General features: G+C 41.0%; 1 pseudogene; it reads left to right on the forward strand.

Annotated features, from left to right (window-relative positions):
• Positions 1-7,348: 7,348 nt before the first annotated feature.
• LOC120239096 lies at positions 7,349-7,437 on the forward strand (annotated as a pseudogene).
• Positions 7,438-24,653: the final 17,216 nt, after the last annotated feature.

Raw genomic sequence — 24,653 nt, forward strand, 5'->3', positions numbered from 1 at the left:
GGCTTTAAGTTTCCCCTCTAAACTAGAAGGCCTAAGTTTCAGCTTCCCCGAAACTATCAGGCAGTTACACATTGCCCAAGGCAGGAGTAACCACCCTTGCAGCACCCAATCAGGAAAGGCCAGCGACCACCCTCCACATTACTAAGGGAGAGGCCTGGAGATAGAAACTATAGATAGGACCCTGTTACCTAATGTTAAAGTTAACCCGTTAGTCGCCGAACAAGACCCTAGGCTCGCTCTGTGATTGGTTGAATTTAAAGGTACTCTAAATGTTGTAATTGGATCCTGCCAACAGTAACGAATACTCTAGACAATGTGTATGGTTAAACCCGCTGTCAATAATGTTGAATAATTATGATTGGATCACTGTTCCCCTGCCACAACTTCTGTAACTCCGCCTTCACAAACCCCATAAAAATCCTACTCTGCCTTTGCTCAGGGCTCTCAGCATGGATCCACTGCGTTAGTGAGGTCTGGGAGCCCGAGCTTAAGTCCGAATAAACGCCCTTTGCTTTTACATACGTGACTCGGACTCCTTGGTGGTCTTAGGATTTTGGGGAGATCGCAATCTGGGCATAACAAAGTCGAGGACCACAGTAACGTATCTGCCTCACATAGATAAAAAAATTAAAAAATATTTTAGCTGAAAGTTGACTCATTTACAAAATATTAATATAGGCAAACACACCCAAACACATATTCAGCCAGAAAATAATGATCTCCATGAAGTTCTTAAAGGAAAACCCACTTTTATGGCCCTAAAATATCAGAGGACATCTTCTCAATGTCAGTGCCATTTCTCCTGGAGGCTGTTTTAGAATGAATGAGTAGGGGCACCTGAGTAGCTCAGTTGGTTAAGCATCTGACTTCGGCTTAAGTCATGATCTCACAGTTCATGAATTTGAGTCCCATGTCGGGCTCTGTGCTGACAGCTCAGAGCCTGGAGCCTGCTTTGGATTCTGTGTCTCCCTCTCTCTCTTCCCCTCCCCCATTCATGCTCTGTCTCTCAAAAAATAAATAAAAATGGTAATAAAAAAATGAATGAGCATCTTTTTGTTTTTTGGTTTTTTTTTAATGTTTTATTTATTTCTGAGAGATAGAGAGAGAGACAGCATGTGTCGGAGAGGGTCAGAGAGAGAGACAAACAGAATCCAAAGCAGGCTCCAGACTCTGAGCTAGCTGCCAGCACAGAGTCTGATGTGGGGCTTGAACCCATGAGCCATGAGATCATGACCTGAGCTGAAGTGGGACGTTTAACTGACTGAGCCGCCCAGGCGCCCGTTTTTTTGTTTTGTTTTTTTGTTTTGTTTTGTTTTGTTTTGTTTTGTTTTTTTACCGGTGCCAACGAAACTCTTGACAGAGAGGAGGGTGACCTATCTTAGACTTTTGCACCCCTGACAAGTGTCGTGCTGTATCACTCAGGAGTGAGGAAACCTAGAAGGCTCAACCTAGAAAGAACCTTTGGAATATTCACTGCTTCCTTGCAGCCAGTAGGTGGAATTTTTACACTGTATGAGATCTTAGCGCCCCCAATATCATGGCTGACAATGTGTAGCTTCTGAAGTTTGGTGCCAAGAGAAACTTGCCTATCAGAGTGGCACGGCGCTGGGGAACATGCTGTACTACTTTAGCTGCTACTTACAGCAATGTCTGCCCTCCTTCCTCCACCTCTTGCAGCAGTCTTTCACACACACCTCCTCCAACACCTCCATTTTCATGTAAATTTCTTGAGGGTAATGCAAATCAAGATTTTTTTTTCCTTTCCCTGAGCTCCTCATAGAAAAAAAAAAAAAAGTTCACCTTATCTGGCTCAGAGCCTACAATGACTGACTGGCTTTAGATTTAGATTTTGTGTCTTTGATTTATTCAGATTTCATTTTCTTAAAAAAAGTTTTTCTCATGTGAAAGTATATTTTAAGCATGAAACAAGCACAAAGGATGATTCGTTTTTGAATCAGTTGAGTTTTATATTTGAGTTGGGAAGACATTTCTTACCAAAGAAATAGGAGAGATTGAAACCCAAGGAGAGCAACGTGATGTTCCTATCATTTTCATATATGAATATATACCTTAAAAATTCCCTAAGCCCATTCAATTGGAAACGCAGTCACCTCTTCACCAATAAGAGACATACCAAAGGTGCATAAGGTTATTGTGGTTAAGATGCATGGTCCACCGCCCCTATGTCCTATGCAGATGGCATGTAGCTTCTAAAGATCTGGTCACATGTGTTAAATGAAAAGTTTCATCACTGCTAATGATTCACTCTACAATGGTTGAATGAGATAAAGACCAGTGCAATAAAAAAAGTTAAAAACTCCCACTTAATTTATGCATGACATAACATGATTTTTGCTATTAGCTTTAAAATATTGCAGTGAAGACAATAAGGAAAGAGATGAAAAGAGATCACAAAATGATGATTGTTGAATTGAGTAATGAAGTGTTCATTATATGATTTGTTTTGCTTTTGTGCATGTTTAAAATTTTTCACAATAAAGGTTAAAATAAGCTCCCATTTGAGAAAGAGGGCATATGGAAAACAACAAACAGGGTCACTGGTCCATCTGATATCTCGCTACACAAAATTAGCAAGGACTTCCTGCTCTGCCAAGGATGGGAACTCCATCTTTTGACTAAGTATCTGGCTCTTTTTGGTTCTGAAATCAGGCAGGATCTTTCTTGTTCGTTACCCTGTCTGGTCACCTGACATGAATAATCCAGAAGATGTTCCTTTTGCTAGTTGTATTTTTGATGAGCTATTTTGTGTTGACATGGATTCAGAGTCTAGGCACTGCTTGAGGGACTTCGCAAATACATAGCATTGGTGGCCAACCTTGGGGTCTCTTGTGCAGTGTGATTCCATTATAAATTACGTAGAAGTTGATCTGCTTCCACTTTCACACTCCATGGGTTCCACAGGAAGATATCTTGTCAGGCAGCTCATTGTCTTTGAGTCTAGAACCCAACCCAGGAAGAGTTCATTGGCTTCTCTCTCAAACCCTGCCTCAGTAAGTTCAAAAGAAGAGCCTGGAGTGAGAAGGCACAATTAGTCTGCCTCTTGCCCTAACACGTATGAATATTTCTCCAGTTGCCCAAATGTCATTTTTGTCCTCTCCTCCCGCCCATATGAAGGGACAAGTTTTCTTTATTGACTAATTTCTGCTATGAAAATGATGCCATCTGAGCCATGCAGCAGCGTGTGTAGTGTTGTGCCCCAATCGCGAGTCCCAGAGACCTCCGAGGAGCCGGCACCGATGCAAATACAAAAGGGTCTTTATTACAAGCTCGAGCAGAGGCTCACCCACCTACCCGTGTCGTGGCAGCAAGGTGAAGCCCCGAACAACAGCGAGTAGGGTTTTAATGGGGTAAGGGACGGGGGTGTTACAGTGCACATGTTGTACATATAGCATCGTCACATAAGCACCAATTACAGTTGTACAGCAGCACCCATGGTAACAGCTTTGCCCATTCAGTATCTGTGAGGTGTTCATTACTTTTGGTGGGACCCAATCTTGACTTTTAAGAATCCTTTGAAAATGACCAATTATGAGGTGAGTTCAAAGGGCCCACGTGGGGTTCAGGCAAGCGGTGAGAAATTGGCTAGTTTGCATAAAATAACTGTTTGCAGTTCCCAGCCTTGACTCAGACCATAGGAATGTTTTTTTGATTAGCTGATCTGAGGGCGGTCCGAGGATGGCTCTAGCCTTGAACAGTCTGAGGCTTTTCCTGGAACTGGGACTGGGGCTACGTGCAGCCCGAGGTTACTCTTAATGGAGGCCTTAATTTTAGGCTCTTCATGTAGGACATAACATAGGTGATTTAGATTCTTGTACAAGCTCCTGGTCTTATTGTGGCCTGACAACAAATGGTTATCAGACCAGCAACAGTCTGCGACCTATGCTCAGTGGAGGTCTGTCCAGTACCTTCCCCATTTCAGATTCAGCTCATTGTTTCCAGTTGGTGTCTTTTAACTTCTTTCTCCTATGTGTCCTATAAACTAGAAGTTGAATGTAAGGCAGTATTCTCCAATCCAAGTGTAATGTGAGCCCCAAACAAGAGCCACATTTTGAGTTTAAATTTTCTAGTGGCCACATGAAATATGTGAAAAGGAAGAGGTGAAATTAATTTTAAGAATCTACTTTATATTAAACTTAATAGAGCCAAAGTATAATCATGTTAGGGCACTTGGGTGGCGCAGTCGGTTAAGCGGCCGACTTCGGCTCAGGTCATGATCTCACAGTTCGTGGGTTTGAGCCCCACGTCAGGCTCTGTGCTGACAGCTAGCTCAGAGCCTGGAACCTGTTTCAGATTCTGTAGATACAGACCTCTCTCTCTGACCCTCTCCTGCTCACACTGTCTCTCTCTCAGAAATAAAACATTAAAAAAAATTTTTTTTAAGTATAATCATGTTAACATGTAATTGATAGAATGATTATTAATGAGCAATTTTACTTTTAATTTTTATTCTAAGTCTTTGAGATCTGGTGTGTGTTTTATGCTTACACCACATCTCAGTTAGAACTAGTTATATTTGAGGTGCACAGTGGCTAGGACCCGCCATATTGGACAGTACAGCTGGAGGTCTTGACTGCATTCAGAATGAACATGTTCTGAAAGAAGTATTCATAGATGGTGCTGGGTATCTCACATCACATCGTATTAGATGACACATAATGTCAGCTTACCTCGCCATCTAAGTTAATAGGAGATACTGCTTTCTTACCAAAGAACTGCTTGTTGTGTAACCCTTTAACTAAGTTGGAATCCCATGTGCCAACTAGAAATACAGCAATGGAAAACATTTCAATTGGTTAAAAAAGACCAGTGGGGAAAGAGCAGAAATCAAAGAGGACTCTTAGATGATTCCTCTATAGACATTAGTAAGTTTGAGACATTTTAAAATGTGATGATATGGGATAGAATTGTTCAAATATCCATGTCCCATGATTGTATTACTAAAGGTGTCTGTTGCACATATTTAAAATATTTTTTCATGTTTATTTACATGAGAGACAGACAGCACAAGCTAGGGAGGGGCAGAGAGAGAGGGAGATGCAGAATCTGAAGCAGGCTCCAGGCTCTGAGCTGTCGGCACAGAGCCCGAGGTAGGGCTTGAGCTCACAAACCGAGAGATCATAACCTGAGCTGAAACCAGACACTTAACCAACTGAGCCACCCAGGTGCCCCTGTTGCACATATTTAACGTAAAATAATCAGCTGCTATGCAAGAGACAATAATGCCCACCCTAACAGGGTTAGCACGGTGCAAAGTTCCAGAAAGACCTGATGCTAATTTTTTTAGTCTCATAAAGCTGGGGCGGTTTCTTCAGTATCTGCGTAAGGAAAAACAATCAAAACTTGTAATTTAAGAGCTTTAAAGATTATCCCAATAAAATTGATGGATGGGTTACACATGGCCGTTAAAATATATGACTATGTTTTCTTTCAGTGTATGCATTCATCGTTTAATGATATAAAAAGCATTTGGTAGCAATTTTATTGATAAATTCTGTATCAGACGTTTATCACAGGGCCAAGTTAGAGGTAACTGAGTTCCTACATAAGATTGCCTCCCAGTAGATTTGGCAAGGGACCAAATGGACCTGAGTCTTTCCCATTTCTTGAGCCTGTTCTGACCAGGATTCGCCTGTTGGCCCCCATCAAAGACTGCCTTTCTTCTGGGTGTCCCTGCCCTTGGGTAGAATGTGCCAGACTTCATCATCAGGGCCTCTGACCAGCTGTCTTTCCTCAGCATAAGGAAGAAGAGAGAAGAGAAAAGGAAACTCCAAGAAAAGGAGGGCTCAGTGTGTAACTAGGGACCAGCTTCCTGTCTCATCTCCCCTGGTGCTCCAGACATCAGGCCATATTTGGGGGCCCTGGAAGAAGGCACTAAATAAGTTTCGTTTTAAAAGTTAATATCTTTATTGGCTTTACATAGGCCCACGATGTAAATATTCAAAGAATTCAATCTTGAAAATTTATTATGCTTTGGAGCTGGTTAAGCTCTCAGAGCTCTGAGGGCCGCTGAGGATTTTAACAAGAGTCTCAGAGGTAAAAAGTGAGGAGCCGCTATATGTATATATCTATCTGTGTTGAGTTCCCCATCCATAAAATGGGGATTGAAACCATCCTGTTGAAACGTTTTAAATTCTTTGGCTACAATTGCATACCTAATCATAAAGTATCGTTTTGCCTACTTTGCAGTGTTTTGGGAATAGCTTTGGTACAATGACATAAATCACCACCAAAGGGACGAGGAAATGAAATCTGTGCTTGAATGAGTGTGATTCTGGTTTACAGCTTCTGCTGTAAAGCCTTACAGTGTCCTCACTAAAGATCATTTCTCATTTTTCTCAGCATAGAGAATCTGCTGCTAAGGCAAATGAAAAGCAGTTGGAACGAAAAAAGAAAAAAAAAAGCCAACAACAACAGAGATTGGGTGTTAATAATTCTGTACCATAAATGAGTTTACCACTGTGTGAACAGTGCTCGGAGCAATTTGGTACACCTTTTATACATCCTCGAAATTAGCGCAGTGCTTTCCTTCCAGGGGCTAAAACGCTTCGTGTGTATCACCTGGATTTATGTTGCAAAACATAGGGGTCCCATAAGGAGAATGGGACACAGCACGTAACCCCTTGTTTCCATTTAGGTTAATAGCGTATAACCAGAGAGGCAGCGCCGTGCAGGGAGAGCGCGGGGGCTTTGATTCCGAAGGCCTAGCTGACTCTCTCCACACAGCTCTTGCACGCAGGCTGAGATGGGCTGAGATAGAACAAAGATACGCCTCCAAGAGTGAGTCTCATCTTATGTAAAACAGGGGCAAGGATACCTTTTGTTTGTAGAGAGATGAGGGGGACAAATGGAATAGTTGCCATTTTATCTCCCTGAACTCAGTACCCTTCCAAGGTACCTGCTCTGCAATGCCTGGTTTGAAGTCAGTCCAATAGTCTGATTTCTCAGTGCCCACACCCCGCCAGGGAGATCCACTGGAGAGGACCTGAGAACCCAAAGTTTGGTGCCGCTGCTCACTCTTACATTCATGCTCTCTACCCAAGGCTCGGTTCCCTGGATCCCCCGGTGATCCTTCTGTTTCCTAATCGGGCCTTTTCTTTCTCTGCTCATGCTTTTTTTTTTTTTTTTTTTAAATCTGATTTTTCTTTGAACCCACTCTGCTCTAACTTAATCTCTATTCTCGGCAAATGACTTTGACTTTGACTGTACTGAGAGCAAAGAAAAAGAGGCAGGGAACAAATATAATGGGGATTCTCATGATTTTCTGTAGCCCTGCAGAAACTCTATCAGCTTTCCTGTTTCCCCCTTCTTTGTTCTCACTGTGGCCCAGGCGCTTTGGCAGCACGTAGACTAAAATTGGAACGATACAGAGGAGTTTAGCATGGCCCCTGGCAAGGATGAGAGGCAGATTTGTTCTGTGGCATAATGAGCCCCCAGCCCCACCTCAAAGCTTTATCTTCCCTCTTTTTTTTTTTTTTCTGGATCTCTTCCAATTTTACCTTCTTAGGACCTAGTCTATTCATCATCCACTTTCTTCATTCTATGTTTGTGTTTCCCTCTTTAAAGGAATCTTTGCCATGACACCTCAGTACATTCAGTATTTCCATCTCAACAAAAGAAACCCTCTTTGGGGTCTAGGTTTAGGTTGACATGGCTCCCAGCCTATGTTCTTCCTTCCCGTTACCACCTAGCTCCTCAGAAGATCGCTGTTTCCTGCTGCACTTTTATTCATTCTTCAACCCCTGTAAGCTGACTGCCACTCTCCATGTTTATGGACACCAGTTTTGTCAAGATCATTTGTGATTATTCTGTTTTAATACCCAACGGCCACTTCCGGGTCTTTATCTTGTTCGACTTCTCTGAGATATTTCTGTTCATGAAATGTGTTAAAATATTCTTTTTCTCTTCTTTTGAGATTTCACTCCCTCTTTGAATTCCCTTCTACCTCTTTGCCTACCCAGTCTCAGGATCCTTTGCCAGTTCCTCTTCCTATAATGTGGCATTCCCCAGGCTTCTATCCTGGGATTCTGTCCCTTCTCAATTCGTCATCCTCCTGGAGGACTGCAGCAATTTCCAAAGTTTCGGTTAGGGGTAGTGAAGCCTGAAGCCCTGACTCCAGTCCAGCTTCACTCTGAATCCTACGCTTCCACACACCTCTTCCCAGTAGACGAAGTCCCTTAAATGTCTCCTCAGCCTTTCAAGCTCAGAGTGTTTACATATAAAGCTCTCAGCTTCTCCCAAATTATAATTTCCCCTATTTATCCTATCCCAGTGAAGGGGATTACTTCTTACTCAGTTGCCAAAACCAGAAAACACTGGGCCTTGTCTTAGGCTCTGCCCTTCCCCACAGATATGCACTGTTGACATCTAAAGCCAACATTAGAGCCCTACAGCTTTCATCTCTCACTAATTCTGCCCATCATCTCACTGAGATTACTATCACACCTGCCTCTGACCTGCTCTTTCTGCCTCGGGCCTGGCCACTCTCCATCTCCCTTTTGGCACCCACAGCAATCTTTCTAGAACCCATACACAAAATGAAAACTTCACTCCCCTAACTAAAATTCTATTCCATGATGTTTTATTGACATAAACAAGGCACCTCACAATACTCTCCTGTTTTGTGGATTAGTAAGTTTTTATTCTCCCATCCTAATGTTCTATGATTGAAACAAGCTATAGAATGGAATGCCCCATAAATTCCCATGTCACTGGCACATGCTTTTGCATATGCATTTTCTTTTTCCAGGGGCAACTGTCCCTTCTCCCTCTTGAACTCATCTCACTAATTCTTACTCGCCAGATGTCAACTTCCAGCTCACCTCCTCTAGGAAGATTTCATTGCCCTTTCCCTCTCTTTTTTTCCCACTTACTAACTGTCCCCCATGTAGGTACTATAGGTTTTACTATAAATCTGATGTTCAATAATTAATTGATGGTGGTGTTCTTCTTGTTCTTCTTTATGTTCTTGTTCTCTCCCCCCTTCCTCCTTCTCCTCCTACTTCTTCTTGTTCTTCTTTCCTCTTTCTTCTTTCTTCTTCTTCTTCCTTCTGCCACTACTATTAGCAGACTTAGACCTAGAACTAAAGCTTTTGAATTCCGAGTTCAGTATTATTTTGATATGGGACTATATCATTGCTATGCTATCTGTCCACTTGTCATGAAAAGCTATGATTGCCATGAATGACAGTTGTGAACTTTAAGAGGTCTGCAATAATTCGACAAGCTCTTTGATCCCCCAGGTGTTGAGCATTAATCTTAGTTCTGCAGGGAGAGAAAAGACATTGCCTTTGCAAGGTGAACATCAATTAGAATGAGTCGATATCCATCTTTACCGTTGTTCTTTGGAGACTGAAGATGTATGGCCATACGGCCCTTAACTGTAGTGTTGGTGTAGTAACTTAGAAGATCCCCAGAAATGGAGGAAATTCCTCTTTGGTGATTGTAAGGAATGCTAATGAAAGGGAAGGGGAAAGCAAATGCTAAGTCAGAGACCACCCAAAACACAGTGCCTACAAATTAGTGGAATTACTCTGGATTCTTCTAAGACAGAATATTCACAAAGATAAAGAATTAAATGTAAGGAATATGTGTTGTGAGTTGGCTCACATGTTCAGGTGACCTTGATTTATCTAGAACGTTTTATTTTCTCTATTTTTAAGGTCATATGCTTATGGATTCTAATTTGTACCTGAAATTTGTATCCTTTGCTTGTGAGAAGAACATGAAACTCCTCATTTGATTAACACTACATAATATGCTTTTCAAGTTGTCAGGACTGTAAATATTCAAATGAGGAAAGTCATTGTGCTTTAGTAGCATGGGCACCCTTTGTTCTAGATAATGAGCACAAATATAAAAGCCTAATTATCACTGCTGTTTTACACTCCACGGAGTGTTGACAACGTGTGAGACACCTTATAGAGTATAGGAAAAGTACTGTCTCTGACCTGAATAAAGACTGATAGTCCTTTAAGAGAAGTGATTTTTAACTGGTCACCAAATATGCAATAACACTTGCTAAAATTGTTTTAAAGAATAATTTGTGTCATTATTTTTATTATTATTGGTAGCAAGTAATAGGTATGATAGATTGCATGATGTCAGGTTAGTTTCAAGGGTTAAACATATAAAAACAGAGATACTACTTAGAAGGCATATTTTAATCACTTAGTTTCTAGATTGATAGATGTGTCCAATTTGGTAGGAAGTGCAGTGTTCTGAGCTGCCAAAGCAGGTTGCTTGATCCAGCCGATGAGATGAACTTAAAGTCTGATCCTCTGCTAGTTTTTTAAATATATTTATTTTTGAGAGAGAGACAGAGAAAGGGAGAGATTGTGAGCAGGGGAAGAACAGAGAGAAGGCAAGACAGAATCCCAAGAAGGTCTGTACTGTCAGCCTAGAGCCCTACGAGGGGCTCAATCAAACTCACAAACCTGTGAGATCATGAGTCAGAAGCTTAACCAAGGCACCCTGTCTGCTAGGTTTTAATGTTGCTGAGACAACTGTGACCTGACCTCTGACTCACCACTCCTATCTCAAGCTGTGTGAGTCATCCTTTACAATAACAGAACCACAGGCAAAATCAGAGGAACCTCCAAGACCAGTGTGAGCAGCTACCTGAGAACAAGTGGTCTTAGTTAAGGAGGTGAATTAGGAGGATAAAATGAGGCAAACAGCAAAAAGAATTGGAAGGAAACTAGATAATCAAGAACATCATTGAGGCACCTGGATGGCTCAACTGGGTGAGCATCCGACTTCGGCTCAGGTCGTGATCTCACAGTTCGTGAGTTCGAGCCCTGCATTAGGCTCTGCACTGACAGCTTGACGCCTGGAGCCTGCTTTGGATTCTGTGTCTCCCTCTCTCTCTGCCTCTGTCCTGCTCCTGCTCATGCTGTCTGTCTCTCTCAAAAGTAAATAAACATAAAAATATTTTTTAAAAAATAAATAAAAGAACACCATTAACGAAGTTATTTAGTAATTTGTGGTCCAAACTGGACCACTTTTGATAGTGAAAGGGAGTTATTTATAATTATGCTGGAACAGTAGCCAATATTGGGTAAAGAGGGACACGTGGTCACTCTAGTTTTATGCCATGTTCATGTGATGGAGAGTCGCTAATGGTTTTAAGGTTGCAGAGTGACCTGAATACGTTTTCATTCTTCAAGGTCATTTTTGGTAGCAATGGGGTGGTAGATTGCATGATGTCAGGAAGAGAGAGAATGGGCAGAGTGATCACTTAGTTCACTACTGTACTCCGTCCCCTAGATGACGGTGCTAAGAGCTTCATCTGTGGCAGGGACCCTAAGAACAGAAGAAGCAAGAGATTTGAAATATATTTAGAAGTCAGAATCAGTAGGACTGGTGACTGGATCTGGACTATTAAGAGGAGGAACTATTTTAGGATAACTGGGTTGGGTGACTGTCTTGATAATGGTACAACCAATTAATATAAAGATCGTATGTAAGTGAGTAGGAACTGATGGAGGGAGAGCATACATTCAGAGTTGGAGGCTAAGCTTTATTTTTGGAGGGACACAGAGTGATAGAAATGTCTAGGACAGATGTTCAGAGGAAAAGATAAGGCTCTGGATGAAGACATGAAAATATCATAATTATAAAACTACCTGGTTTCCATTGGATTTTTCTCACTGTCAGTACTTGCTTGAATTCCTGGAAGGGCCTCTTTGGTTTTTAGTATTAATTCCCTTAATGTTAATGTGTCTACTAGAAATATAACTCTAATAATACTTCCTATTGCATTCTTGTCGTATAGCAAATGTCTTCTCTAGACATCTCAATGGAGAATATTTATTTGTTTGCTTTCATAGCCCTTTTTCAAACCGTTCCACACAGGTTGTTTTCAAAGCAATCACAGATGAAATTTGTAGGATTGTAGCAGCCCGCTGACAGACATTGAACAATGCCACTTGGCAACATTATGTTTGAGGGTATGAGCCATACCCTACATTCTATTCTTTGGTGTCATCTGTCATTGTCACTGAGGCATATTTAGGTATGTTGTTATGAAACCATCCACCCAGAAACACTGCTGTAAGCTCAAAAATACAATCTCTCTCTTTTTTAATGTTTATCTATTTTTGAGAGAGAGAGAGAGAGAGAATGCAAGTGGGAAAAGTGCAGAGAGAGAGGGAGACATAGAATCTGAAGCAGGCTCCAGGCTCTGAGCTGTCAGCACAGAGCCTGATGCAGGGCTCAAACTCACAAACCGTGAGATCAAGACCTGAGCCAAAGTTGGATGCTTAATGGATGGAGCCACCCAGGTGCCCTTCAAACATACAAACTCTTATTAGTTTACTGTTCTAACAGCTAGTAAGACTTTTGGTGCTTTTAAAGGTGGGAGGATTCAGGTAACAACAGACGCTCTCCCAAAGTACAATCTTAATCACAATTATGACATCACCTTGGTGGAGCTGATGTAGCGTTGCCCTGTACAACTCTTTGAATTTCCACCTCTAACCTTGCTATGAACTCATCTTTTTCCCCATTTTTTCTCCATTTTTTCCTAAGTCATTTGGAAAAAGCTTCCCAAGTTTGTATAGTATGAACCTTTATTAGTGGACAACATCTTTAAGTAGTCTTAATTAAGTTAATTTAAGTAGTGAATTCTGTGGCAAATTGGACGATGTCACTCTCCCACTTAGACTTTTTCAATGACTCCCAATACCTCTAGGATAAAATGTAAACTCTTCAGCATTTTGTATAGGGTCACTCACAATGGGACTTGGGTCTAACTTATTTGATCTCAACTTTCATACATCTTTCTGTCTAGTTATATGGATCTCTTTACCTGCATTATACACAAACGGTCCTTTTATCTCTCATTTTGGGTCAGGATTTCATTCTTTGTTCCTTTTCCTAGTTCACTCTTACCTCCTTCTCCTCCTAGATAAATCTCATCTGTCCTTCAATATTACTCTTAGGTATCACTTTCACTGAGAAACATTCTTTCTTTCCCCAAAATGAATTAAGGGATTCTCCTACTTTCTCTTATAGCACTCTGTACTTATTTTATCCCAGCATCGAATCATGCTCTATATTAAATATCTAGGATTAATTTGTCTCCTTGCAGCAGACAGTTCCTTGAGGCTGGGAACCATGTTTTCATCTTAATATCCCCAGCACCTCGCTCAATACCTGGAACATGGGAATTGTTCAGTAAATACTGAATTTACTGAATTCAATGTTTATTGAATGCAGTGAATGAGGGAAAGAATAAATATGCCCCCTGTGGCATCCTGCTGTCCAGAGTTCTAGTATTCTCTGTCTCCCTCCCTCCCCTGTCCCTCTGAGCTTCCCTCCCGAGGCCACGGACACTACATTCCCTCTACCCTCCCTCAGCCATATTCTTACTCAAGCTCAGAGCAGCCCTGGCTCTTGTGACCCATTTTTCCATGCACTTGTCTCTGGATTATCGACTATTGTTTTAGGATTTCACTCTCTTGGGCTAGCCACAAGTGAAGAATCTCCCTCCGTAATTTTGTCACTCTTCTAAAGGAACATATTTTCAATCAATATATAAACAGATATGATTTCTAGAACTTTGTGTATGAGCCATGCTGAGCTTTGTATCTAAAGCCCTAGAAAAAAAATATACAGGTGATCCTTAAACAACACAGGTTTGGTTTGATCTACTCAGATCCACTTATACATTTTTTTTTCAATAAATACAGTTCTATAAATGCATTTTCTCTTCCTTATGATTTTCTTAGTAACGTTTTCTTTTATCTAGCTCACTTTATAGTAAGCATACAGTATCTAATACATATAACACACAAAATATGTGTTAATCAGTGTTTATGTTATTGGAAAGGTCAATGATAGGCTATGAGTAGTTAAGTTTGGAGGAAGTCAAAAGTTACATGCAGATTTTCAGCTGTGTGAGGGGTTAGAACCCCTAACCTTCTTGTTCAAGGGTCAAGGGTCAACCGTACATGTCCCTTTTCACATGTAGGTACTATTCTATGTGTATATAGTACTTTGAGAACCACATTATTTCATTTTATTTTAGTTTGTCCTCACAGGTAATGAAGTAATCATGGCAAATTCTAGTTTTCCATATTTTAAAGATGGAGAAAGTAAGGCTGTGAAAAGAAAAATGATTGGCTGGTAAATAGCAACAGACACTGAACCCCCTGTCTTTGACTCTAGATTCCATCTACTTTTCACTAAACCAAGTAGACGACTATGTTTCATAATTCTGTGTGGCATAGTTATTCTTACAGGGCAATGTCTAGAGATGCATGTGTGCTTTGGCATTAGCTTCCTCCAACTCATCTTTTCCCAAACCCTTCCGAGAAGAATATTCTTTTTTTTTTTTTTTTTTGCCTTACAAATCAGTTATTTTATTTTATTTTATTTTTTTTACAAATAGTTTATTGTCAAATTAGTTTCCACATAACACTCAGTGCTCATCCCCACAAGTGTCCTCCTCCATGCCCATTCCCCCCCCCCCCCCACATCCATCAGTTCAGTTTTTGTCAGCATTCAAGAGTCTCTCAGGGTTTGCCTCTCTCCCTTTACCCCACCATTTCCGCCCTTCTTCTCCCCCTTGTTCCTCCGTCAAGTTCCTCCTAATCCTCCTATACGTGCACACATATGATATTTGTCCTCTGAGAAGAATATTCTTTACTGTAGCACCATGTTCCTAAGCAAGAAGAACAATGGGAGATGCACTTCTCATATGGATTCTTGCATTGTTTCAGAGGTGACAGTGGAGAGTTAGAGAGCACCCACCACTCAGACGTGTGAAAAGTTATCATAGCCATAGATAATCTTGTCACTGGCCCAGGTTCCTGACAGCTGTATGCCTTGGGGGGTGGAGGAGACAACTAAGAAACCATACTTTGGACATAATTTTAATCCAAAGAAGGATTTGTTTGTGAATAAGAAGGATAAGATGGGAATGTGAGGAAACATGGCTGTGTCAACTTGAAGCAGTGAGTCTCCATCTTAGGAAGTGAAAATAGCGTCAACAGTTTGTTCAAAATGCATAGTGCTGGTTTCCACCTCCCAGAGATCCTTGAGGTCTGAGATGGTATCTTGGTTTCTGCATTATCAGGTATACTGGCCTCTATTATCAAGTAACTAGAGGATAGACTTTAACTTTGAACAAAATGGTATAAGAGACACTTGCTAGAATCCGTGAAGGAATGTAAGAAGGAGGTATTTTTGATTGACTATCTTGGACTCATCTAACTCCATTACTACCTTGGGAAACATCTTTAACTTATAATAGTGTTAGTTCCTTCATCTGTAAATCAAGGACCTCTCCAGAAACAGAACCAGAACACCTCCTATCTGACAAGTCATGTAGAGGCTCTAACTATGTTTGCAAGGAGGCTTTATACACTGTTAAACCTAGTAAGGTGATAGTGGGCATTCTAATGTTCTACTTTGGTTTGTCCTTACAACAACTGTCTTTGGTAAGATTTCCAAAGTTTCAAAGAAAACTCCATGATTCTATGCCACAAAACTCTAGAGGGAGAAGAGAACTGATGAGTGTCAGGTTTCAAGGGTTAAATTCTGCTCGTATCATTGGTTTTGACTTCAGCAGGGAAGAAAGGGGCATGGGACCTAAAGAACCCACCCCACCTGGTGAGTCAGAGAGCCTCCAGTGAGCACACATTTTAAAAATCAGGTGTATAATAGTACAAAGGAAATAAAATAACCAAGGACAAAAAGAAGTTAACAAAATTATATCAAGAAGAATATGGAGCAAAACTACTTGAGGTTTGCAAAGAATGCCAGGAATAACCACAAATGGTCATTTTACTTGTTTAGTGTATTAGTTTTCAATGACTACATAAAGATGTACTTCAAACAGCCATTTATTATCTCATGATCCCCACAGGTTGAGAGTCTGAGCTTTGCTGGATTCTCCATTCCAGGCCCCATAAGGCTATAATCAAGGTGTTGATTGGGCTGTGATCTCATCTGAGGTGAGATCCCCTCCCAAACTCCTGATGGTTTGCTTTTTCAGGGCCAGTAGAAGAGACTGAGTCTCTGCTGCTTCAAGTCTCTGAGATCAGGGAAGGCCTAAATACTCTTTTTAACAGGCTCCATAGATTAGATCAGGCCTGATGAGGGCAAACTTTTTTGAGGCAAACTCAAAGTCAACTGATTAGGGACCTTAATCACATCTGAACAGTCCTTTTTGTTTTTCCATATGATGTAAAAACAATCACATAAGTGACATCCTATCAACTTTGCTATATTCTGTTAAGTGGTAGCAGGTCACAAATTCCATCCACTCTCAAGGGGATGGGATTGCCAAGGATATGACTCATTAGGGGACACCCAGGATGTGTCTGTCACATTAGGAGACAGAAGGCCTGGTCTGTTCCATAGAACATTTACTAAGAACACAGGATGTACCCTATACATTACTAGGATCTAGGAGTAATCTACTACTCCTACTAGGATCTACTACTAGGAGATGAGTAGGTAAATTTCTCTGCCTATCTTTGGAGAGTTGGCAAGGTACAGGCCAGATGTATGTGGCCAATGAAGAGAAAACAAGTCTCTGCCTTTGTTTCTAACTTCTGAAAACACTGAGAAGGGATATAATCTTCCAACTGAACAAAAGCAGACATGGAGAGGAGAATGGAGAGCCTTGGGGAGGGGGTGAAGGAATTATATGAAAGCACTTAACTATTATGAATGCATCAATGACTGTTCACCTGATAAATATCATTGATGGCGGAAAGAAAACTTATAAATAAGGATACTGAAGTTCTGTCAGTGATCTTTGAGCAATTAAGGAGAAAAGTGCCAGGAATACTGACTTAAGGAAATATTCTAATGAAAATTTATGCAGTGAATATCATTTAGAAGGGCTGTATATGTAAATGTTATGCTGAGCTCAATGCTTGTCTTGGGCAGTCAGGAAATCAATTCAGTGGGATCCTGTCTTATGCAAACTTTGCATCCCTGACCATGCAGTGTAAGGGGTTGATCACATTTCTCTCCGAACCTGAGGAGATGCAAATAGTATGTGGAAAAATATGGTTATGCTTCCCTTTGTTGGTTAAAGCATGGAGCACGACCAGAGATGACACTGGTTTCCAAAACCCCTGAATCACTTCACTGACTATGTAAACTAATGCACCGTCTTTCTTTCTCACCTTCTTTCTTTCTCCTGGTTTTGAGGCGAGGGAAGGAAAGAGGAGGGGGAGGGAGGAGAAAGAAAGAGAAAGAGACATTTAAAGCTAAGGAGATGATGTATGTATAGGACCAGTCTTTGGAAACCGATCTTATGCTCTGCTGTCTTCCTGAGAGGCATTTTCAGACCCTGTCTTGCAGGGTTAGCATTTCCCCAAGAATAACCTAACAGAGCACTCAAGATAATTCCTCAAAGGCCAAGGACTTAAAATATCTACTGCATGTTCTTCTATCTCTATTTCCCAAGCAATCAGGGATCATTCTTCGGCGCAAGGAAGAGTGTTTTCTTTGTCACTGCTTTGCAGGCGATACACGCCAGCGCAGCTGTGCGCGCACACGGCCTCGGTGCTGAGCCACCTAACTTCCTGCCTGGCAGCGTGCTCCGGCGCACCGCAGCTCCACAATTGACAGAATTGGATTCAATTGGTGGAATTTGTTGCAACGTGTCCCTCGAGTGTCCTTGTCCGGCATGATTTTTCTCCTCATATAGCCTCTCTGAGTCAGGTCCCTTTGGACTTGAAATGGAAGATGATGCATAGAGCCTGGGAATACACCTATGCCCAGGGGCAGCCCACATTTGTCCCTTCCCCATTGGGGGAGCTGCTGCAGGCCAGGCATCGACTTTTTGTCATTGAGATCCATCCCAAGCCATGCATCCCCCTTCCCTTTAAAACCAAGTAAAAAATAACTATATGAACACACCTCTCCGGTTCCTCTTTCTCTGGTTGAGTTTTATTCTCTGCCACAGTGGAAGAGAATTCAGATAATGTCTGAATTCTTTATCACTACAGACAGGACCCTGAGATTTAGATCCTGAACCCATGACAACCTCATCTGTTGCCACCTCGAACAGAGCCGGAGCTCTTCACAACTCCTTGTAGACTCGAAACCATTCTGTTCCTGTAGATCTGTGGAAAGTTTCAATTTTCTAGGCAGGTACCTCTCTCCCTGCTTGCCTCTGCCAAGTTTCTATTCGTGTCTCCAAAAGGACGTGAATGTTCCCATCATTAGTGACCCCTTTCCTTTTCAGGCACCCACCCCTGACCCCAGGCATGTTGTCTAGCCTAGTATTCTAGAACTTACCTTGGTGGATTATAATGATTTGCCTTTCTGTCTTTTCACCATATCTAAGCCCAGTGAGAAATGGAACCATGCTTTGTTTTTATACCTCACTTCTTAGCATGGGGCTTTTAGGGAACAATACGTACTTGTCAAATGAATGATGAGCGATGTTGACTTCTTGTAAAAGGATATAGTGCGAAGGGTGAAGCAGATGGGAAGCCCCCAACCTTAACTCAAAATATATCCCTTTGTATTCTATCTACAGGAAGAGGAACCCTTACACTGATGAATATTATGTTTAGAAAAGCAAACCTCAAAGGACTTACTGTAATTTAGCAGCACTAACCTCAAGATCTTGTCATGTTGCTGAGACGTGAGCTAGATCTTGCTCCTTTTAGAGATGCATACTCTGAATTTGTGGGAAAATCAATTCATCCTGGAGGTGTGACAATGGGAGTCATTGAGAACCAGGCTTATGAGTTCATAAATGACACAGTGGAAAAGACTGAGCAAAGTAAGGTTTTGTAAAAAGGCCCTGACATGGGGAAAGTTGTGTTTGTAGCACAATAGTCAGAGAATGGCTTTGGGAAGTGGTCTATTCCTTCCTTGCTGCCAGTGTGGAAATTCCTTCCACTTCATCACTGACACAGGACTTTTCAGCTTCTGTTTAATGCCAAGGAGTTTCATAGCAAATAGACAGTTCTGATTTTAAGTAATAAATTATACACAGTTACAACACCGTCTACAACTTCTATCCACTTGCTGTAATTTTGAACCTCTGGGACTACAAATTCTAATCAGCCTCACATGAAAGGGCCTTTTTCAAAGTCTTTCTTCCTGGAAAAAATATTCTGGTTAACTTGTCAGGATTCCACAGTAACAGATTCTCACTACTTTGTCAAAATCTTTGAAATGGGCACTACAACTGAATGCCTTAGATGAGATACAATCTAAACAGTGCAGAACAAAATATGGGTCTTGTTACTTTTAATCTAAGTCTGTATTACTTATTGAAACCAGATATAAAATTTACCTAGGGGTTTCTGAGTAGCTCAGTCGGTTAAGTGTCTGACTTTGGCTCAGGTCATGATCTTGTGGTTCCTGAGTTCCAGCCCCATGTTGGGCTCTGTGCTAATATCTCGGAGCCTGGAGCCTGCGTCAGATTCTGTGTCTCTTTCTCTTTCTCCCCCTCCCATGCTCACACTCCACCTCTCACTCTCTCAAAAATAAACATAAAAAAGTTTTTAAAAATTTACTTACATATTTTGGTTGCATTTGTTGTTTCTCTGGCACATGAAAAAACCCATAATTAGAATTTGAACTGCTGTGGGGCACCTGGGTGGCTCAGTCAGTTAAGTGTCCAACTTCGGCCCAGGTCATGATTTCACGGTTTGTGGGTTTGAGCTCCATGTCAGGCTCTGTGCTGACAGCTCGAAGCCTGGGGCCTGCTTTTGGATTCTGTGGCTCCATCTCTCACTGCCCCTCCCCTACTCATGCTCTGTCTCTCTGTCTCAAAAATGAATAAACATTTAAAAAATTAAAGAAAAAAATTTGAACTGCTGTCCAACCAAGACTTTCCAGATCAGTATTTGTGCATTTAAAGTTTAGAGGCATAATTTTATCTCCTTTAACATCCACAGTCTAACTGTGACTAGACTGTCTATCAAAATCATTTTGAAACTTGATTCTGTCAACTTGCCCATTAACTATGCATTACAGCTTTGTAGCGTGCATAGATTGGACAAACATACCTTCTACTCATATGTTATCACCTAATTCCATTTAAGAAACATTTTCAAACAGTTGTAATGAATTGGACACTGAAGAGGTGACATTAAATCAATGGGAGAGGCCAAATGATTTCTGCTCACAAGGCATTTGAAAGTCCCCAGGGAAACTAGTCACTTACATAAATAACCACAACCCAATGTGCTATATGGATTCCTACCTAGAACATACACAAGGTCTGTGGAGGTGTGGAAATTCTACATGTGTCCTATCATTTAACATCAAGGTTCGTGAGATTCAGAACTGCACCAATAGACATGAAAAGGAGAGCATGGTTGTGATATCAGGGGACGGTAGCATAGACAGAGCTTGACAATCATATGTGGAATACAAAAAAGAGAGGAAGTGGGGTTACCATGGGGTTTCTGAACAAGTAGCTTTGAAGAACATCTACATCAGTTGGGGTCTGGCAGAAAGCGGTTGGCACACTTCAGTAGAATATCTGAGAAGAGTTTAATGAAGGGATTTTTTACAAAGATGAGGGCAGGGATTAGGGGAATCTACAGGAGGTGCACTGTTTGCTGGACTCGCAACAGAGGTGCTGAGGCATCGGTGTCCCTGTGCCAGGAGGGGAAAAGCCAGGGAGACGTTACCTGAGTGAGGGCCAGCCCTCAACAGGCACCGTGACTTTTCATAGTGGAATTCAGCCAGTCCAGGTTCAACCCACAGACAGGGACGTAGGGAAATAAATATCTAGACTCCATTCTTACCTTGTAGCTGCCTCCCATTGACTGATACCAACCAAAAACCAGAGGGCAAGGGAGCCCATTGACCAGACCATTATAGATCAGCCTGCCAGGGCTCAGTGTGTGAAGTAAGGTGAAACTGGTGGTTAGTAGATTGTGAGCAGCAGGTATGAAACCTCCACGTGATTGTGCACCATTTTGTTTTATCAAACTTGTGAGTAAAAGATTATTGACAAAGACCAGTGCCCTTGTGAGCCAACTAGACACTCCTTCCAGCTTGATATTGATCTGCTCATCAACCCTCTGTACATAGTCATGTCACAGGCTTTACTAAGGGTACCAGCACACACCTACACATGTACACATGCATGCACACCCACAGAAAGTGAGCCTGTAAAAATTAATGTTCAGATAATGTTGATTTGTTGACTGACCTAGAACATCTGTCTTTTGGCTATGTATTGATCTATTCATTATTCCAACCTATTTTGAAGCCACTAAATTTAATGAGTGCCCACACAGCTTCAAATCCCATAAGCATTGCCTGCTGTCTCATGCTTCTTTTAAATCTAATACTAGAAAATTTCCCCTTGGCAAGCCTTGTTCCCTATAAAACTTCCAAGCAAGAGTATGGGTACAAGTCGTGTATTTAGTGTTGCCTTGACTTGTCTATGGCTCTGTCAGTTTCCCCATCTATATTATAGGATCTTTGTAAAAATAGACCACGTCCTGGTTACTTCAGTTGGTGTTTAGTAAATGATTTTTGCATATGTGAAGGAAGGAATGAATGAATGAATGAGGAAGTGACCAAATGGCAGAGGAAATGGTAAAAACACAAAACAAAACAGTATCAGCTTTGTTTCCTTGTGTATCCTTGGAACAATTTCCCTCTTACAATAATGCTACACACTTTATCTGTCATTCACATCTTTTCATAGCTACTCGGTGGTAAATGAGATTTTCTTAGAGGCCATAAAACAGTTCAAATCTGCAATTTCATTAAGCATTCAACTTCCACCATAAAACTTAATGACTAAGCAGATGAACGTGGAGATGATTTTGTAAGAAGAAAGCGCACAGGCACACACATCATAATTGCAAGGCTACTGTACAGCGTAAGCAATTCAGACAAGCCAGCTGCTCCGAACAGAGACACGGCTGCCTTCCTGACAGTCTTTATCAGTTGAATTGTGCTCACAACTCTCTTTCAAAGCAAACTTGATTTTGATTGGGATATTCTGAATGTATCATGTGTTAAAATCACTTGGCCCTGAGCATTCTGTCTTTTCAGAAGCACGATGTTTGTTGATTAGTCCAATTATATATCTCCCTTCCCAACCCACAGATTTATCTCCATTTCACAGATGGAGAAACCAAGGCAAATTCAATTTAAGTCATATGACAACCTGGCACCATAAGCAGGATTATGTCTGGTAGAAGAAGTATGTTTGTATTATATCCTACGTAAACACTGCTAATTAAATTTATGTAAAGAGATAATAGTTTTTGTGAAAGTGTCATGTGGTAGGTACTCACATGGTTGTGGACTTGTGGAAGTATAAATCGGTACAATCTTTCTGAAAAGCCACTTGTCAATGTCTATTGAGAGCAATAAAAAATGTGCATTGACAGTGTAATTAGAGCCCAGGAATTCGTACTGAGGTAAGAATCAGGGGGGGTGTTGAAAGGTTCATGCACAAAGACAAGATTAGTACCACTGTTCAGTGAGCACATAACACAATGTCAGGTATATAGTGAGTCCTCCAAATCGTTTCACTTAGTCTGCATTGCTCCCAGGTGAGAGAAATATTGTTCTGCCCATTTTTCAGAGATGACCCCTGAAACCTTCAGTGTTAAGGATGAATATGGAAACCAGGAATGGAGACTGAGTAGGTATAGCTCCCAACGTGGGTGGGCAGTGTGGAGTCTGGGAAGTCAGGCAAAGAAAAATTTCAAGGAGGAGGGCATGATCAACCGGATTAAATGCTACTGAGAAGTTGAGTAGAACATGGAATGAAACCTGAATTTGTCAACATAGAGGACATTGTCGACCTTATAACTGTTTCGTAAAGAGTGATGATTACAAAACTTCATTGGAGTGGCTTAGGAAAGGAAGACAAACTGAAAAGCTTAGAACAAATACAAAGTAACTCTTTATCTGAGTTTTGTTAACTCAATGGGAGGCAATAATAGGTCAAGGAAGAGTTTTTTTGTCTGTCTAAGAAAAAAAGACATTGCAGCATATTACTTGGCAGGATTGCTGTTGCAAGGGAAAATGAGTATTTTTAGAAAGAGAGGTTAGTTGCAAAAGTGATGTTGCTGTGCGGATGAGAGGAGACAGGCATCACCTAGGGGTTGACTTTATATTGGGTCCTGGACAGTTGACCTATTACAGCGGAAGGAAAGGCAGTGCATATGCATTCATATGGTTAGTAAATTTTATGAGGGGAATATCTCTTCTGATTGTTTCTGTTTCTTCATGAGATAAGATATAAGGTCGTCATCTGAGTGTCTGGAGAGGAAAGGAGTTTTGGAGATTTGAGGACAGATGTTAAAAAGGTTTTGGGAGAGTGAGAATGTAGATCGACGACTGAAGTAGAGGATGTCCAGGAAATATTTAGGGTCTTTTTGATCAGTAGACAATGGTGATATATATGAGTGGAGTGGTAGAACTTAATGGCAAAACTCTCAAAGGAGGTAGTTTTTTCTCTGTTGGGGAAAAAAAAAAAAAGAGGGAAGACGGTCTAGATGTGGCTATGAAACCTGAGAAGTCCAACACCGTGAGATATAGGACAGAAAAAAACAAAAACAAAAACAAAACAGCCCCTGCTTGAAAGTGATGCAGGAGAAATAATGTCCTTAGAAATGGGTTCAGATTTTGAATCAAAGCAAGAAGTTTAGGAGACCATCCAGAAAAGAGGAGGACGATGTGGAATATTTTAGTGGTGATGGCTACCTTCCAGAATTGATTGGAAATGTTTAAAGTCAACTGTGAAAAGTGCCCAGAAGTGAGGTTGGAGTGCCTGAGGTTAGCCAGGATATAGGGATGAAGCTGAGGATTCTTCATACAAAAGTTTGTATTTACTGAGGCTGATTCCTGGTCCATTTATTTTGGTGAGCCGGACAGTATATAGGGGGAAATGGAGGGGTAAGCTCACTAGGAATTGTGTAGGGCACTCTGAGCTCCTCTTTACTATAATTTTTGTCAGTATCCAGATGAAGAAAGGATGGAACACTGATAAAGAAATATGTATGCAATAATAGTAATGATTCTTGTAGCTTACTACTAAATACAACAGTAGAAATCAAAATAGAATAATTAGAATGAACCATGTAAGATGCAAATAACAGCAGTTTCTTTTAGATGTGATATTGAGCTGGTATTGGGTGCATGAGTCTTTTCTTGTTTAGTATATATTTTTTCCTACCATGAGCATGGATATAAGAATCAACAAAATCAGTTCTCAGTTATTTGTGTGCAAATCATTGTGCAACCATTTATTGTTTCTGTCCTTCCGATTATCGACTCATATATCAGCCTGCGAAAAAGCAATGTAGACAAAAATAAAGAAGAATGGAAGAGCATGGAGTAATAGAAACATAAGAGAACAACAAAAAAAGATTGAAGGTATTCCACAGTATGGGTATACCACAATTTATTTATCTATTCATCTGCTAAAGGACTTTTGGATTATTTCCAGTTTGGGGATTCAAATCTCTGTGGAGACATAAGCTTTTATTTCTTTGGATAAATACCTAAGAGTGGAATGTGAGGGTCACATGGTGGGAGTGTGTTTAACTTTTTAATGAGCTGCCAAACTCTTCCAAGGTAGTTACAACAATTTGTATCTCAAACCACAGTATATAAATGTTCTGTTCACCCACCTTCTCACCAATGCTTGGTATTTTTATTCC

The sequence above is a fragment of the Hyaena hyaena genome, unplaced genomic scaffold (genome assembly GCF_003009895.1).
Source record: "Hyaena hyaena isolate Hyena2069 unplaced genomic scaffold, ASM300989v1 scaffold_222, whole genome shotgun sequence".
Lineage (NCBI taxonomy): Eukaryota > Metazoa > Chordata > Mammalia > Carnivora > Hyaenidae > Hyaena > Hyaena hyaena.